Source organism: Haliotis rubra, unplaced genomic scaffold, assembly GCF_003918875.1.
Source record: "Haliotis rubra isolate DU_JTF1 unplaced genomic scaffold, ASM391887v1 Scf54, whole genome shotgun sequence".
In the NCBI taxonomy this organism is placed as follows: domain Eukaryota; kingdom Metazoa; phylum Mollusca; class Gastropoda; order Lepetellida; family Haliotidae; genus Haliotis; species Haliotis rubra.
In genome coordinates, this window is record NW_025767235.1 from 1851449 (window position 1) to 1870149 (window position 18701).

At 39.0% G+C, this 18701-nt stretch overlaps 1 pseudogene; it reads left to right on the top strand.

Annotated features, from left to right (window-relative positions):
• Nucleotides 1-1363: 1363 nt before the first annotated feature.
• Nucleotides 1364-18701, top strand: part of LOC124253353 — a 93887-nt pseudogene continuing 76549 nt past the window's right edge.

Here is an 18701-nt window from a genome sequence, read left to right on the forward strand (position 1 = left end):
TTTTCTTCCATTGACATTTTATACTCACACGTTTCTAAACCGCCAAATAGAGTTGTTTTTGTATTGCCAGTGGGTGGCCAAATGATTACAACGTTGGCCCATCACTCGGAAGGTCCTCGTTCGATTCCACACGCCTCAGCCTGTATGCTTGATAATCGGTACCAGATTTCTGGACAGTATACGTCATGGCACTCAACTCATGGCACAATCTTAACTGCCTGAATTCTCAGAAAGAATCAATTAGTTGTTTCTTTTTTTAATTTGACACAAAGAAATCTGTAACGTTGCCATGTTGAATTAACCCGAAAAACATTTTTAAAAATTAAGCTTTTGGTCTATAGCGATTATTTAACATCTGCTACGCTTTGTGCAGGATCTGCTCTTGGCAAACGTGTGTTGGCACGGTTCTTCAAGGATCTTGATTCCTTCCTCAGTGACCTATAACAGGATTATCCTGGTATTAGGAAATGACTCTGCCGTTTGAAAAGATTGATATGCATAAACAAATTAAGAAGAAACGTTTGCTCAAATCGGTCATTAATATTCCCAACAGGATACACGTGTTGACAAACCAGCTTTCTGAGGCTCTTCGTCAATACATGAGACTCAACCTGGGACTGTCTACGAATAGTTCATTTAACCCGTCCAAAAGATGCCTAAATATTGACACTATTCCCTGAGACGTTTGTCAGATAGCGGATTAGATTAGTCACACTTAACTGTTCACCTCCTGTGCCGATTGACCTCAATATGATCCATATTCGTCACCGACGCATAGATGAAACAAATAATGTACAGTACTTAACACATAAATGCATTTTGTTTGTTCTCCACGGAAGATTTCATTGTATCAATATAAAACCAGAAAGGGCTCATGTCCTAAATGGGTGAATCGATTTTGCTGATTGATTTGTGTGCATCCAAGTCAATGTAAATACACAGGACATGTATCTAATCCTCTAAAGTCGGACGCCCAACATATATGTCCAGTGCTGGCTGCCGTTATATACAAGACATTTACAAGAACGGACGCTGCAGTGATGTACAGGAAAAACCCTGTACATTCTGTTGACCTTCCTGAGAACGAAGTCATACCAACATGTTCACTACGTTGTTAAAGCTGTTGGTATTGGATCATATAATAAAACTTCTACATCATTAACACGGATTGAATGAATGTACATGTTTCAAACATCACTGTACATGCAAAGGTGAAAACAGAGAAGGATCATGTCATTTGCGTGACAGAAGACAGATTCGGATAAGCTAACATCTTGCATCCTCCGTAAAAACAAACCTATAGTGGTCAGACGTTCTCAGAGATTATAGATGAAGGCACGGGTTTGATTCTCTCATTGGTACAATGTGTGAAGCCTCACTTGGAGCCATGATGCGGCAGGATATATGTCTAAATGTGAGGTCAGTCTCCACTAAATCAATCACGTCATACAAGACGACATTCAAATCTTCTTCCCTTAAACAACGGCACCGACGAACCAGATAATCAACTTATTGAGATATAACATCAGGCAAATATATCACATAGGGTGTTAAGTGGAATGTTACCACAGACGACTCACTATGGCAACGTAAAACCCCTTCCATCTGCTAGTACCATTAGAGTGAGTTAGTTGGATTTTACTTTCTTTTTATCAATGTTCAAATAACATCACGTCGTTTGACGCTAGCAATAGTGCCAGGTCTTCTGAACGACACACGATACCGATAATCACCATTCCGTCCCGATATAACATAAGCCAATGAAGATGAATAATATTCATCACCGTATGTATGAAAAGAAACTAATGTTAAACAGATATATGAGTATCTGAACATGCTTTGCGCCTTGGTGACACTCTGGCCATAGCCACAAAACAAGAAAGACCATCGTCACTTTTGTGTGCTTGTTCGTGAGTTTTAATTCCACTTCTCTATGAAGACAAACATATTGAGCTGTGTCCCCGTGCTGCTGCTGCTGTACATGGTGTGTTTACGCATCTGTCATCCTGGCTATCATAACGCAGATAAAGATAGCCACACACGGACACCAATAGAAAACACATCCGCAAATATGTCACTTTTTCTCAGCATTGTTTACAAATATGGATATTTACACACATCATACAAACTGAAAACTATGTGTTTTACACTTCAAGCCTACTTTTTGTGTACTTTTATTCAGGTCGAGTAGGAAGTGTTCAGAAGTACAAGTATTGTTAAATAACAAATCATATGGTATAACTGACTACCTGTACGTAAGACGATGGCAGAATAGGTTTTAATCCATATTTGTTTTATCGAATTTCTTAAACGATAAGGCCTAATCAGTTCATAATCAGATCACTATAGTACAACCTCGGTAGTCTGGACACTGTTTTTAGACTGACTGCTATTAAAGAATATTATTCTCTCCAAACAAATGACAAATGAAAGAAAGAAGAAGAGGATTTTGCACGGCTACAGGACGTTGGAACGCCAAGGATGCAGATATATATAACATAGGGATACTAACTATAAAAAAGGGATGCTAACTCCTGAAAATGATATATAAGTCAATGTATGGAAGTTTAAAGATACATTTCAGCGACTGAATTTCATATGTGTATTCCCTTGTATATTGTTCTATATGGGCACTACGATTAACGAATAACTCACAATATGGATTACAGTAAATCTTTTTTTCTTACTTATTTTCGTCACTTAAAGCAACAAATGTAAGGAATGAATATCACCTTCCAAAACAAATGACATTAGAATGGGAATAACTTCTTTACAGGCTTTTCAAGGATAGGCTTGACGCTGATTGATATATATTGTTAAATTTATTTTAGGTTGTGTTTTCTTTCGATATCCCCTTAAGTGAATGCTGTTGAGATCTTAAGAGCATTCATAATCAGATAATTGATGGTTTTATAAACATGACTGTTATCTAAACCCACGTGTGTGGGGTTGTCCAGGGATATTGCCTCGCAGTTTTACCACGTTTCTGTGTCAAATACAGCCACTTTTATGCAATCAGTCACCTACATGTACTTGAATCATGCCTATTTCATGCAAAATTTACAAGTGCAGTCTGTTTTGTTTTCCAAGGATGGAGTCTACTAGGTGTGATCCCAAACACCCTTTATCATTGTTTCCTGGCCAATAAAGTACGAGGGTAGGTGTCACGCTAATCGTGCTGGTGTGGACAGAGTGTGTGTACACATCTCTGTGTAGCTATATACTTACACCATCGCGGCCAGCCTACCATTGATATTGACAACTGCTTAATGTATATTGCCAAGCACGCTCAACAGGCGCACAGATTCATATACATACACAAAGCGCTATGGATACTTCTTCCGTTCAAATATGGAGGACATATCATGAAAAGTTATGTTTGAACTAGGTGTAAACCGTAGTGGACGGTTATCCTAAGTCAACTCAAGGGTGGGTTCGGTGGCAAGATTTTTCAATATATACTGCACTGAATGTTTTTTCGACAAATATAGGTTGGGTGTTTTTAAAATCTATGTTTCTTTTAACAAGAAAGAAGTGACATGAACTGGTTATCGAAAGGCTTTAGTCTCCAAAGGACGATGCTTGTATATGTGTGTTTAATGTGTAGTTTCGAGTTTTTTAAGCAGGATGTTTCGAAAGTTATCAACATGGAGGCAGTAAGTTGTTTCATTTCCATAAAATATCAAATGTCAGCAGTATATAAAACAATAATCTCTTTGTGATCCCATTTGTGATTATAATTGTATTTTGTATTCTATTTGTCAATTTGTATGTCGTGTTTACTGTTTAGGATTAAATGTTAAAACATGGACATAACTACAAAATAACAGAAACTCATATATCCATATCTTTGAAAGAATTATATTTCTGTGAATATCAGTTAAACGTTGTCATTGTCATTCCTTCTTTTATTTTTGCTTGTGCGTCATCTGGGAAATATAAATAATCGTATTTACAATAATTTACTAGCAATTTTGAACTTTAAATTTCCGTAAAAGAACATTTCATATGACTTTCTTGTACACTTCTTTGGGTTACATGATTTGTAAATACCATATGAAGTATTCAGAATGTGTCATGGATAATAACGATTGGTGTCTTCGGAATGTGTGTTTGTAGTGCCAGAACAGAACTTATGTCGTCATGTGCGGTACGAATACACATTACAGAAAACACTTTTCACATGATTGTGGTCTGTTGGGGCTTTTGTCCAACCAGAAACTGGCACTCCATGAACAGAACAGAACAGAGTTTAATACATGTGTTTTGGCCATGAGACCAATAGTACAGTGGTCATAAATTACATGCTCTTTTTTGTGAAATGTTTTTAAGAAAAAAAAAAGTTTAGAAACTCTGTAAACCACTAAGCGCTCTATTAATTGTGTCATTATAAATATTATGACCACTGTACAATTGGTTTCATGGCCAAAACATACGTAAAAGACTCTGTTCTGTTCTGAAACAGGCACGCCATGATATCAATGCAATAATAGTTATTTAAAGCTCATTTCAATCACAAGACATTTGCTGTTACATAATTATAAAAGAAACACGTCTCAAGTGTGGTTAATCTTATACTGATATTCAAAATCATTGAAGGCATTCCAGAATGGAACATGTCCCCACTGAGTCAGAGCGTCGCAGGAGCCCACATAACGTTGTCATCGGATTCGTCTGGATTACTGACAAACAGTGTGATGTGATGTGAAATTGGGTTAAAGGTCGTGCTTGAGAATATTTCGCTCATATGACGACGTGCATGCGAGTGTATGTGTATGTGCGGCTGCTTGTACTAGCCCAGACTTAAGCTGGTTTCATAGTGCTAGCTCACTAAGATACCATGCCGCAGTTAAGCATAAATACCCCACTCAGACACATTATACTGACTCCGAGCCGACCAGTCATCGTTGTACCCATTAATGCCGAGCGCCAGGCAGGGACCAACAAGTACCATATTTTAACGTCTTTTGGTATGACGCGGTCGGGGATCGAACCCGCGACCTTCCGCTCTCCGGGCGGACGCTCTAACCTCCGAGCGGACGCTCCTGACAAACAGACCACAAAATATTGCGTCACATCAACTCAACCCTGAAAATTCACGTTGTACTCGATACTAACGTGCATCATATATGATGTTCATAATAATAATTTATTCGCCCGAAAGGGGATTTGTTGTACATCAGCTGCTGTGATGCATGGTTATAAACAGTACATGTAACAATATAAGAATCACCAAAACAACACAGTATTTACACAAGGGGACTATGACGTGACACACAGAACAAGTAATACATTCAAACATATCAGAGCAATGATAACTGGTATATAAAAAATGTACATTTGGGTAAAAGAATATTATGTTAAGTGATGTATAATTTAAACATTAAAGAAGTAAAAAAGCACGCAAACAGGTTAGGTGAATATAGCATTGAGGTAAATGCATGAAGCTACTGATTTAAAATACAGGAGATAATATATCAACGGGGCGTAAGATGTGAGGTTGGCGTAAAAGAATAAAACCGATAAATGCTTAATGTAAATTTATATGTTTTAAATAGCGATGCTGGTTGGAATAAATGGTTTTTTTTGCCCTGTTAGGTCTGAAAAGTGGAGTTTGGAAGCGGCGTCCGGAATGTAGAAGTTTATATTCGTTATGAAGAAAATGCTCGGTGTCGGAAGTCGGTTTCAACATGCCGCGTGCCTAGAGTTAGATTTTCCAAAGAGACTCTGATAATTTGCTGGCTCATACTTTTCTTAACTGTTACGAAGTGTCCGAGTCATTATGTTGTTTCCTTCTCCAGATTTTCAGCGCCCACCGACCGCAGTCCGTCAGGCGATGACCTGTCTGAGCTTCCATACCTCGATGAACGCATCATAATTGACAACCTGAAAGCAAGACATACCAAGGGAGAGTACCACGTAAGTTACGCAAGCTCAACTGAATAAAGCGTCTGTAAAATCTTACATCTACGTCCACTCGTCCTCCATGGTCTTTTCCACCAGAATTTTGAAATGCTCAGTTTGGCTTGTGTGGTGTAAGTATTTTTACATCAGCACTAAAATTATTGATCCATACAGTTGTTACTTCTACCTTGTCTGGAATATTCATAGTCGTTATAGCAGTCACTCAGTCACTTGTCTGTGAGTCTGTCAGCATTCACGTTTTGATTATCATGATATACGGCGTGTGTATTTCACGTCAGTATGTCTATGTCAGTATGTCTATTTCATATACATGTATGCATGTTCACGTAAACAGGGTTTTAATCAGATAGACATGTTTTTATTTATTGTTCCATATACATATAAATATCTCACTCCTGGAAGCAAGGAAACCTATCCTAATGGAACACAAATGCTCTTAATCATGTGAGAGTAGAATGCAAGCGCTTCAATCACTAATGGCCGTGTACTCTCGCTACTGTAAATAGAGTTATCTCCCTTCAGCCGTTGTGTTTTGAAGCTTATGGCAGTATTTCGCTTCTCAACGTGTTTCATCCTGTGGTTCGTCTGTTTCTACAGTTTACTTAGTTGCTTTAAAGATGAATTTTCAAATCAACTTATGAACAGGAATATGCAAATACCTGGGAACGATAGGATACAGGCATATACATCTTTACAGTAACAGAATAATTAGTCTGGACAAGGAGCACTAACTGGAGAGGCATCTGGCTGACTGAGACTTAATGAGTTAGAAACAGTTGTTGTCATGTCTACCATTTATCCATTTCCAGAACAATGTTAGATGGTGGTGTACAACTATTCACGTACTGTTATGACAATTGAATGCGTTGATGTACTAGTATCTACATACTGACAGGACATTGTCATGTGTTAATGGACTAGTATCCACCTACTGACAGAACATTGTCATGTGTTAATCTACTAGTATCCACCTACTGAGAGAACATTGTCATGTGGTGATGTACTATTATCTACCTACTGACAGGACATTGTCATGTGTTGATGTACTAGTATCTACCTACTGACAGGACATTGTCATGTGTTGATGTACTAGTATCTACCTACTGACAGGACATTGTCATGTGTTAATGTACTAGTATATACCTACTGACAGGACATTGTCATGTGTTGATGTACTAGTATCCACCTACTGACAGGACATTGTCATGTGGTGATGTACTAGTATCTACCTACTGACAGGACATTGTCATGTGTTGATGTACTAGTATCTACCTACTGACAGGACATTGTCATGTGTTGATGTACTAGTATCTACCTACTGACAGGACATTGTCATGTGTTGATGTACTAGTATCCACCTACTGACAGGACATTGTCATGTGTTGATGTACTAGTATCCACCTACTGACAGGACATTGTCATGTGGTGATGTACTAGTATCTACCTACTGACAGGACATTGTCATGTGGTGATGTACTATTATCTACCTACTGACAGGACATTGTCATCTGGTGATGTACTAGTATCCGCCTACTGGCAGGACATTGTCATGTGTTAATGGACTAGTATCTACCTACTGACAGGACATTGTCATGTGGTGATGTACTAGTATCTACCTACTGACAGGACATTGTCATGTGTTGATGTACTAGTATCTACCTACTGACAGGACATTGTCATGTGTTGATGTACTAGTATCTACCTACTGACAGGACATTGTCATGTGGTGATGTACTAGTATCCACCTACTGACAGGACATTGTAATGTGTTAATGGACTAGTATCTACCTACTGACAGGACATTGTCATGTGTTGATGTACTAGTATCTACCTACTGACAGGACATTGTCATGTGGTGATGTACTAGTATCCACCTACTGACAGGAATTGTCATGTGGTGATGGACTAGTATCTACCTACTGACAGGACATTGTCATGTGTTGATGTACTAGTATCTACCTACTGACAGGACATTGTCATGTGGTGATGTACTAGTATCCACCTACTGACAGGACATTGTAATGTGTTAATGGACTAGTATCTACCTACTGACAGGACATTGTCATGTGTTGATGTACTAGTATCTACCTACTGACAGGACATTGTCATGTGTTGATGTACTAGTATCTACCTACTGACAGGACATTGTCATGTGGTGATGTACTAGTATCTACCTACTGACAGGACATTGTAATGTGTTAATGGACTAGTATCTACCTACTGACAGGACATTGTCATGTGTTGATGTACTAGTATCTACCTACTGACAGGACATTGTCATGTGGTGATGTACTAGTATCTACCTACTGACAGGACATTGTCATGTGGTGATGTACTAGTATCTACCTACTGACAGGACATTGTCATGTGTTGATGTACTAGTATCTACCTACTGACAGGACATTGTCATGTGGTGATGTACTAGTATCCACCTACTGACAGGACATTGTCATGTGTTGATGTACTAGTATCTACCTACTGACAGGACATTGTCATGTGTTGATGTACTAGTATCTACCTACTGACAGGACATTGTCATGTGTTGATGTACTAGTATCCACCTACTGACAGGACATTGTCATGTGTTGATGTACTAGTATCCACCTACTGACAGGACATTGTCATGTGGTGATGTACTAGTATCTACCTACTGACAGGACATTGTCATGTGTTGATGTACTAGTATCTACCTACTGACAGGACATTGTAATGTGTTGATGTACTAGTATCTACCTACTGACAGGACATTGTCATGTGTTGATGTACTAGTATCCACCTACTGACAGGACATTGTAATGTGTTGATGTACTAGTATCTACCTACTGACAGGACATTGTCATGTGTTGATGTACTAGTATCAACCTACTGACAGGACATTGTAATGTGTTGATGTACTAGTATCTACCTACTGACAGGACATTGTCATGTGTTGATGTACTAGTATCTACCTACTGACAGGACATTGTCATGTGTTGATGTACTAGTATCCACCTACTGACAGGACATTGCCATGTGTTGATGTACTAGTATCTACCTACTGACAGGACATTGTCATGTGTTGATGTACTAGTATCTACCTACTGACAGGACATTGCCATGTGGTGATGTACTAGTATCTACCTACTGACAGGACATTGTCATGTGTTGATGTACTAGTATCTACCTACTGACAGGACATTGTCATGTGTTGATGTACTAGTATCCACCTACTGACAGGACATTGCCATGTGGTGATGTACTAGTATCTACCTACTGACAGGACATTGTCATGTGTTGATGTACTAGTATCCACCTACTGACAGGACATTGTAATGTGTTGATGTACTAGTATCCACCTACTGACAGGACATTGTCATGTGTTGATGTACTAGTATCTACCTACTGACAGGACATTGTCATGTGGTGATGTACTAGTATCTACCTACTGACAGGACATTGTAATGTGTTAATGGACTAGTATGTACCTACTGACAGGACACTGTCATGTGTTGATGTACTAGTATCCACCTACTGACAGGACATTGTAATGTGTTGATGTACTAGTATCTACCTACTGACAGGACATTGTCATGTGTTGATGTACTAGTATCTACTGACAGGACATTGTAATGTGTTGATGTACTAGTATCCACCTACTGACAGGACATTGTCATGTGTTGATGTACTAGTATCAACCTACTCACAGGACATTTTAATGTGTAAATAGACTAGTATCTACCTACTGACAGGACATTGTCATGTGTTGATGTACTAGTATCCACCTACTGACAGGACATTGTCATGTGTTGATGTACTAGTATCTACCTACTGACAGGACATTGTCATGTGGTGATGTACTAGTATCTACCTACTGACAGGACATTGTCATGTGTTGATGTACTAGTATCCACCTACTGACAGGACATTGTCATGTGGTGATGGACTACTATCCAGTTAATGTCAGAGCCTTGTAATGTATGTGATGTACTAGTATCCACCTACTGACGGGTCATTGTAATGTGTTGATGTACTAGTATCCAGTTACTGACAGGACATTGTAATATGTTGATGTACTAGTATCTACCTACTGACAGGGCATTGTCATGTGTTGATGTACTAGTATCCACCTACTGACAGGACATTGTCATGTGTTGATGTACTAGTATCCAGCTACTGGCAGGGCCTTGTCATGTGTTGATGGACTATTATCCAGTTACTGACGGGGCCTTGTAATGTGTTGATGGACTAGTATCCAGTTACTGAGGGGTCCTTGTAATATGTTGATGGACTAGTATCCAGCTACTGGCAGGGCCTTGTCATGTGTTGATGGACTATTATCTAGTTACTGACGGGGCCTTGTAATGTATTGATGGACTAGTATCCAGCTACTGGCAGGGCCTTGTCATGTGTAGATGGACTATTATCCAGTTACTGACGGGGCCTTGTAATATGTTGATGGACTGGTATCCAGCTACTGACGGGTCCTTGTAATATGATGATGGACTAGTATCCAGTGACTTACAGGGCCTTGTAATATGTTGATGGACTGGTATCCAGCTACTGACGGGTCCTTGTAGTATGTTGATGGACTAGTATCCAGTTACTGACAGTGTTTTGTAATGTGTTGATGGACTAGTATCCAGTTACTGAGGGGTCCTTGTAATATGTTGATGGACTAGTATCCAGTTACTGACAGGGCCTTGTAATGTGTTGATGGACTAGTATCCAATTACTGACGGGGCCTTGTATATGTTGATCGACTAGTATCCAGTTACTGTCGGGGCCTTGTAATATGTTGTTGGACTGGTATCCAGCTACTGACGGGTCCTTGTAATATGTTGATGGACTAGTATCAAGTTACAGACGGGGCCTTGTAATGTGGTGAGGGACTAGTATCCAGTTACTGTCAGGGCCTTGTAATATGTTGATGGACTAGTATCAAGTTACGGACAGGGCCTTGTAACGTGTTGATGGACTAGTATCCAGTTACCGTCAATTCATTGTAATGTGATCATTAACTAGTATCCAGTTACTGTCAGGGCATTGTAATGTGTTAATGTACTAGTATCCAGTTACTGACGGGGCCTTGTAATGTGTTGATGTACCAGTTTCCAGCTACTGGTAACCAGTTGCTGATATATGCAGAAGAAAGGTGGCGTAACAATGTATTACTTAATGCAAGACTGTTTCGTTAAATGCGACCCTTACATCACTGATATTGACATATCACATACTCACATATTTATATCTTGAACACAGAGCAGCATTGCAATTATGCTTGAAAATTTCATCACGAAATAAAGTCTCAAAAGAATGTTGTCTTTGTAAGAAGCACGCTTATGGTTATAACAACCATCTGACACTACACTATGAAAAAGTATTACCTCTCCGAAATAACATTTTCTCATCTCTGATTAATCTACGTGATGTTGAAACGTATATAAATTTTGGAATGTTGGAAGACGACAAAATGTTGTCAACACTCCAAGGTGCAGATACACAGTTCACGCGATCCCTCGTTCGGGATACATATCATGTTGTTATTTCAAACATTGCAATGACAATGTCTATCATTTGAAACCATATCTTGAGTTTGCATTTTAATGGAGACACTCTGCACACAAGTGACGCCATCCCTTTGTGAATGTTTGATTATATATCTGTACATATCAATTGTCAACTATGAATGACATTGTGCTGTATGTAAATACTAATGTGTTTTATGTTTGAGGGAATTCATGTATCAATAATTTTCGGATTGATTTCTGGAGAAAATAAAGAATCTCTCTGTTTATTGACCTTCTGCAGTGTCCAGATTTCCATGATAAGACTTATGTAACTGTATAATGGGCCTGTGGACCCTTTATTGAATGTGCTTCACACATTTAACCCATGTGGGGTATCAAACCCGGGTCGTCGGCGTGACGAGCAAACGCTTTTACCACTAGACTACCCCACCGCTCCAGCTACTGGGAGGACATTGTAATGTGGTGATGTACTACTATCCAGGTTTGATTGATTGAGTGAGTGAGTATGATTTTACGCCGCTTTTAGCAATATTCAAGCAATATCACGGCGGGGGACACCAGAAATGGGTTTCACACATTGTACCCATGTGGCGAATCGACTGACTGACTGAGTTTAGTTTTACGCCGCTTTTAGCAATATTCCAGCAACATCACGGCGGGGGACACCAGAAATGGGCTTCACACATTGTGCCCATGTGGGGAATCGAACCCGGGTCTTCGGCGTGACGAGCCAACGCTTTAACCACTAGGCTACCCCACCGCCCCTCCAGTTATGATATCAAGTTACTGATAGAGCTTTGTAATGTGATGGTGAACTAGTAGTCTCCTGTTACTAATATCCAGTTACTGACAGGTCATTCTAGTATGCTAAATGGTGGTTTACGTGTTTTGGGATATATTTTGGACGACGTCAGATGGTGATTTACTTGCTTTTAGACATGTGGTTTACAATATTATAGTATTATATTGTATTTCATTGCTATAATGATACATGTTGGACAATGCTAGATGGTGTTTTACTTTTATCAAGATATGTTTTGGACACTGTTTTAAGACGGTTGGCTGATATTAAGATACGAGGTGGATAATGTTATTAGATGGTTCACCGATATTTAGATACGTTGGACAATGTCAGATGGTCATCCTGATGAAGGGGCAAGTATTATCTCTGAAACGTCGTGATACAAAATAAAAAAGTTGTTATCCATAATACGTCATGTATTCATGTTAATGCTAGATGGTATTTTACTGTTATTTATATTTGTTTTGGACAATGTTTGAAGACAGTTTATACAGTTGATATTTGATTGACGATATTATAGGATGGTGGTTTGCTTGCTTGATTTTATAGATATGTGTTGCAGCTGTTTTGTGTTATTATGGTGGTTCACACATATTTAGATATGTGTTGGACAATGCTATGCTAGCTGCTGTTTTGTGGACAACTTGCTTATAGACATGTGTTGGACAATGCTAGCTGTTTTGTAACTTGCTTATAGACATGTGTTGGACAATGCTAGCTGTTTTGTACTTGCTTATAGACATGTGTTGGACAATGCTAGCTGTTTTGTACTTGCTTATAGACATGTGTTGGACAATGCTAGCTGTTTTGTACTTGCTTATAGACATGTGTTGGACAATGCTAGCTGTTTTGCTGTTTTGTAACTTGCTTATAGACATGTGTTGGACAATGCTAGCTGTTTTGTACTTGCTTATAGACATGTGTTGGACAATGCTAGCTGTTTTGTACTTGCTTATAGACATGTGTTGGACAATGCTAGCTGTTTTGTAACTTGCTTATAGACATGTGTTGGACAATGCTAGCTGTTTTGTATTTGTTTTGTACTTGCTTATAGACATGTGTTGGACAATGCTAGCTGTTTTGTAATTTGCTTATAGACATGTGTTGGACAATGCTAGCTGTTTTGTACTTGCTTATAGACATGTGTTGGACAATGCTAGCTGTTTTGTACTTGCTTATAGACATGTGTTGGACAATGCTAGCTGTTTTGTACTTGCTTATAGACATGTGTTGGACAATGCTAGCTGTTTTGTACTTGCTTATAGACATGTGTTGGACAATGCTAGCTGTTTTGTACTTGCTTATAGACATGTGTTGGACAATGCTAGCTGTTTTGTACTTGCTTATAGACATGTGTTGGACAATGCTAGCTGTTTTGTACTTGCTTATAGACATGTGTTGGACAATGCTAGCTGTTTTGTACTTTGCTTATAGACATGTGTTGGACAATGCTAGCTGTTTTGTAACTTGCTTATAGATATGTGTTGGACAATGCTAGCTGTTTTGTACTTGCTTATAGACATGTGTTGGACAATGCTAGCTGTTTTGTACTTGCTTATAGACATGTGTTGGACAATGCTAGCTGTTTTGTACTTGCTTATAGACATGTGTTGGACAAATGCTAGCTGCTTTTGTACTTGCTTATAGACATGTGTTGGACAATGCTAGCTGTTTTGTACTTGCTTATAGACATGTGTTGGACAATGCTAGCTGTTTTGTACTTGCTTATAGACATGTGTTGGACAATGCTATGCTTATAGACATGTGTTGGACAATGCTAGCTTTTGTACTTGCTTATAGACATGTGTTGGACAATGCTAGCTGTTTTGTACTTGCTTATAGACATGTGTTGGACAATGCTAGCTGTTTTGTACTTGCTTATAGACATGTGTTGGACAATGCTAGCTGTTTTGTACTTGCTAGACATGTGTTGGACAATGCTAGCTGTTTTGTACTTGCTTATAGACATGTGTTGGACAATGCTAGCTGTTTTGTACTTGCTTATAGACATGTGTTGGACAATGCTAGCTGTTTTGTACTTGCTTATAGACATGTGTTGGACAATGCTAGCTGTTTTGTACTTGCTTATAGACATGTGTTGGACAATGCTAGCTGTTTTGTACTTGCTTATAGACATGTGTTGGACAATGCTAGCTGTTTTGTACTTGCTTATAGACATGTGTTGGACAATGCTAGCTGTTTTGTACTTGCTTGCTTATAGACATGTGTTGGACAATGCTAGCTGTTTTGTACTTGCTTATAGACATGTGTTGGACAATGCTAGCTGTTTTGTACTTGCTTATAGACATGTGTTGGACAATGCTAGCTGTTTTGTACTTGCTTATAGACATGTGTTGGACAATGCTAGCTGTTTTGTACTTGCTTATAGACATGTGTTGGACAATGCTAGCTGTTTTGTACTTGCTTATAGACATGTGTTGGACAATGTTGTTTTGTACTTGCTTATAGACATGTGTTGACAATGCTAGCTGTTTTGTACTTGCTTATAGACATGTGTTGGACAATGCTAGCTGTTTTGTACTTGCTTATAGATATGTGTTGGACAATGCTAGCTGTTTTGTACTTGCTTATAGACATGTGTTGGACAATGCTAGCTGTTTTGTACTTGCTTATAGACATGTGTTGGACAATGCTCGATGGTGTTTTTCAATGTTTTCAGACGGTTTACGGGTTTTAGATATGTGTTAGTCAGTGATATATTGTGGTTTACTGATAGAAATGTGTTTGACAATGCTAGATGGGGTTTTACCTATTTTTTTAGATATGTGTCGGATATTTGGTGGTATTAAGATTATATGTGACAGTGCTATGTGGATACACTTAATTGATTGTTTCATTAAGGATCTTGGTATGAGTAACATGTCAAATAATGCCGACTATCAGACCAGGAGGTCGCGCGAGGAACCCATGTGTCCAAACTATTCATCAGAACCAGCAACAGTTGACATGACTCATGCATATTTCTCGTCTCTACTGGATTCCATAGCTCTTACAAAGGGAGATATGTTGATCGGTTCAGCAAATGTACCATCAGCTCACTGCATCAAGGATCAACCATTATCCCTGCCACAATCAAGTAATGCCTTTCTATATATTCACTATATTAACAGAAAGTATTTGAGACAAGTTGCACTGCACCGTGTGGATTCTAAACCTCAAAGAATTTAATTTTGCAATTTCAGAAAAACGCCAAGATAATTTGTGTGAAAGTATTTTATTTTCAATTCAGTGAAATGTTGGAATGCTGCATATTTGTGACAGAAGTTAGCACCCCCATGTTAACAGATTGTTCTTCACTTCTTCCTAAAAATTTTTTTTATGCATACGAATCGGAATTTCTTATCGAAATGGCTGATAAGAAGTTAAAATATATCGATGATCTGACTTCACTCTAATGGCCAAATACCTTCTACTGGTTTAACCTATGTGAACTTAACATATATTTTCTGACTGAAATTCTGACATTGTGTTAATAGGTTTTGTTATAATGGCCTCGTTATAGGTCGAAAGTCACTCTTATTGATCTGAGGCAGACTGTATTGGCGCGAGGCAATCGTCGTGTGATTACAATGGCTGAAATGCAGTTTCGTGCAAAAGCTGTACTTGCCCTTCAAATCTCGCATTGCCCCGTTAAAACCGTATTGGTCCCCCACTTTGGTGCTTCCATATGATGCAGACCAAATTTAGTATATTACGGACTGACAAATTCTACTATTTGTTGTGGTGGTAAAGCAAGTGTGGCTAATATCAAGAAACGGTGTACATGCAGTGTAAACATTGTGATCGAACTGACGTAACTGGTTTTTTATAAGAAAATTGAATTCTGTGTCGACCATGACTGACTGACTGAGTTTGGTTTTACGCCGCTTTTAGAAATATTCTAGCAACATCACGGCGGGGGACACCAGAAATGGGCTGCACACATTGTACCCATGTGGGGATTCGAACCCGGGTCTTCGGCGTGACGAGCCAACGCTTTAACCATTAGGCTACCCCACCGCCCCTTGTCGACCATGAACTAAAACACCGTATGCTATCACCTGTACATCACTGTTTTTCTCTTTTATTGGTGCAATACTGAGAATAAAGGCTTTCCCATTGGCTCATAATACTGATTTAATGTATCTTGTGTTACCGCCTTACAATATACACGAAGCGGCTAAAATAAAGCGACAAGACGGTATTTTTCTCTTATTGTTTATTAAGACGAAACATAGTAGAGAGATTATTTCAAAAAAACAATATTTCAAACATGAAAGGAAAACTTCTTTTCTAACAGATCATTTTCATATCGCACATATTTGTAATTCAGAATAAGGACCATGTCGACCTGGGTCAAACCATCCTTGTATCCTGACATGGATATTGTGATTATAATGAGCTATTTTGAGATATTATATTTCCGTTTAAGCATTTGCATGAGAGATATGTAAATGATTATCTGAGACCATGCAAATAACAGTCGCAACTGATATTTGCAGTGATTTTTGTAAAACGGCAAAACCGGGTCAGAAAACGAATTCCTGAGAATTAAACGGCCTTTGGATTTAGAATATTGATTTCCCTAATCTCTTTTAGCAATTGCTTGCCAAATCTGAGAAATATTTCTCGTATTACATAATAAATCACTGGCGTATAAAGCGAACGTCTGCATAACGGAGAACAGGGACAGCCGACTTCAAGAACTGCTAAATATTTGCAAATTGTAATTGTTTAAAGACACCAGACCAACATGGGGCAGGACAGAGATGTGTTCAGTAAACCATTGTTCTTTACAAATCTTGGAAATCTGTGAAATTCGTCCTCTGATTACCGAGGTGGCGTTATGTTTGTATGGACCCTCCATCAGCTTACATTTGACGTGGCGGCATCTGGGAAACATGCGCTGTTGTAAGCTTGGGGAAGGGGTAAAAACCACGCAAACAAACACCAATGTTAGCAATCTGCATATGGATTACACGGGTACGCGGGGAGAAGTGGATTTTATTGCTGTAATCCGGTGTTAAGAAGCTAGTGTTACAGAACTGCACGCTGTGCAGAAAACCGTGCAGAAAGCGTTGTCACCTCACCCTCAACTAATTAGAAGAGGGGGGACATGGTTGTGTCTGATTGTCTGTCATTTACACGAGACATTAACACAGAGGCTTAGTTCCCAAGTGTTCATAGGGTAAGAGCATGTTCGGGGATTACTCCACTAGACCCATAATAGAGGAGATTAGGCATACTGTCTCGATAAAAACCCATAGTGCTCAATATACAATGTACAATAATTTGCGTGATTAACTATATGGTATCTAGAGTGTTTACAATGTAACTATTGTCCTGAGCAATTTAATCTTTCCTGGGTGTGCATGGACAAACAAATATCGTCCTTCTGTTGCATTTATAGTACAGAAACCGTGATACGCCGAACCTACTGAAATAATGCATTCACATTGCCTGTTCTCCTGTATATCTCAGAATTACAGTTAACGGATTTCATCTGACCTTAAGAATTATCTTGCCAGAATACTGAGTAAGATATCAGATTTCCTGATGTTCGAAAATACTAACTGCAGGCGAAACAAGATTTGTCCTGGTGAACCAAAATCGGTGTGCTTGGTCGAGGTTTAGGCAGAGTTAGTCGCATCAGTGATACTTCTCCTTATTAAGCTGCCTCATTGACACAGAGTCGGGACACTGTCCGGAAACCACTTGGCGTTTGTAGCTGAAGACAACAGATTGAAGATAAAAACATGGAAATATTTAATTTACAGTTGTCAGTTGATTCATCTGTAAGGACTTTGGCTGTTTTCAATTCAAATCTTGAATGGGACAAAAAATTCCTGTGAAATGTTCCTTTTTCCAAAGAGAAAATACCTGCTTGGGTAGAGCTTCACGGAAGACTCTTTGATGAGAGGCAAACAGGCTGCGTGTTATTCCACGTGAATTAGTTGTACAACTCTGTAAAACTGATACGTGTGACATATATGTTGTTCCCGTTTCCCCCTCAAACAATATCGCTCTTTGTATGCAGCAGCATCCCCAGCCGGTTACTCATCCCGCGCTGCAAAAAAAACAAGTATCAACAAGAACATCTTTAGAACAAAACTCTTAAAATACCAATGTTAGAAAATCAAAATTCAAGATGAGACCAGCGAATGTTTGGGAAATTTAACTCAAGGAGACGACCGAATATAGGAGGAATATCAAACTTTGAAACTTCTTTAGCCAGTTCAAACTGTTCGCAACACTGAGGCCGTCTCGCTGGCTCAAAATCCATCGATTAAGAGTTTAGTCAAGGTTTTGTTCGACAAAACTCTGTGTAAGAATTCTGAGGTGATTTCAGTGGTGAGTGTAGTAGCATCCATCTTCATAGGGAGTTCATACTTGAGGTAGAGAGTGGGAACTAACTGGATGGGGTACCACCATGATATCTGTTAGGCCGCCAGACCGCACCTCCAGAC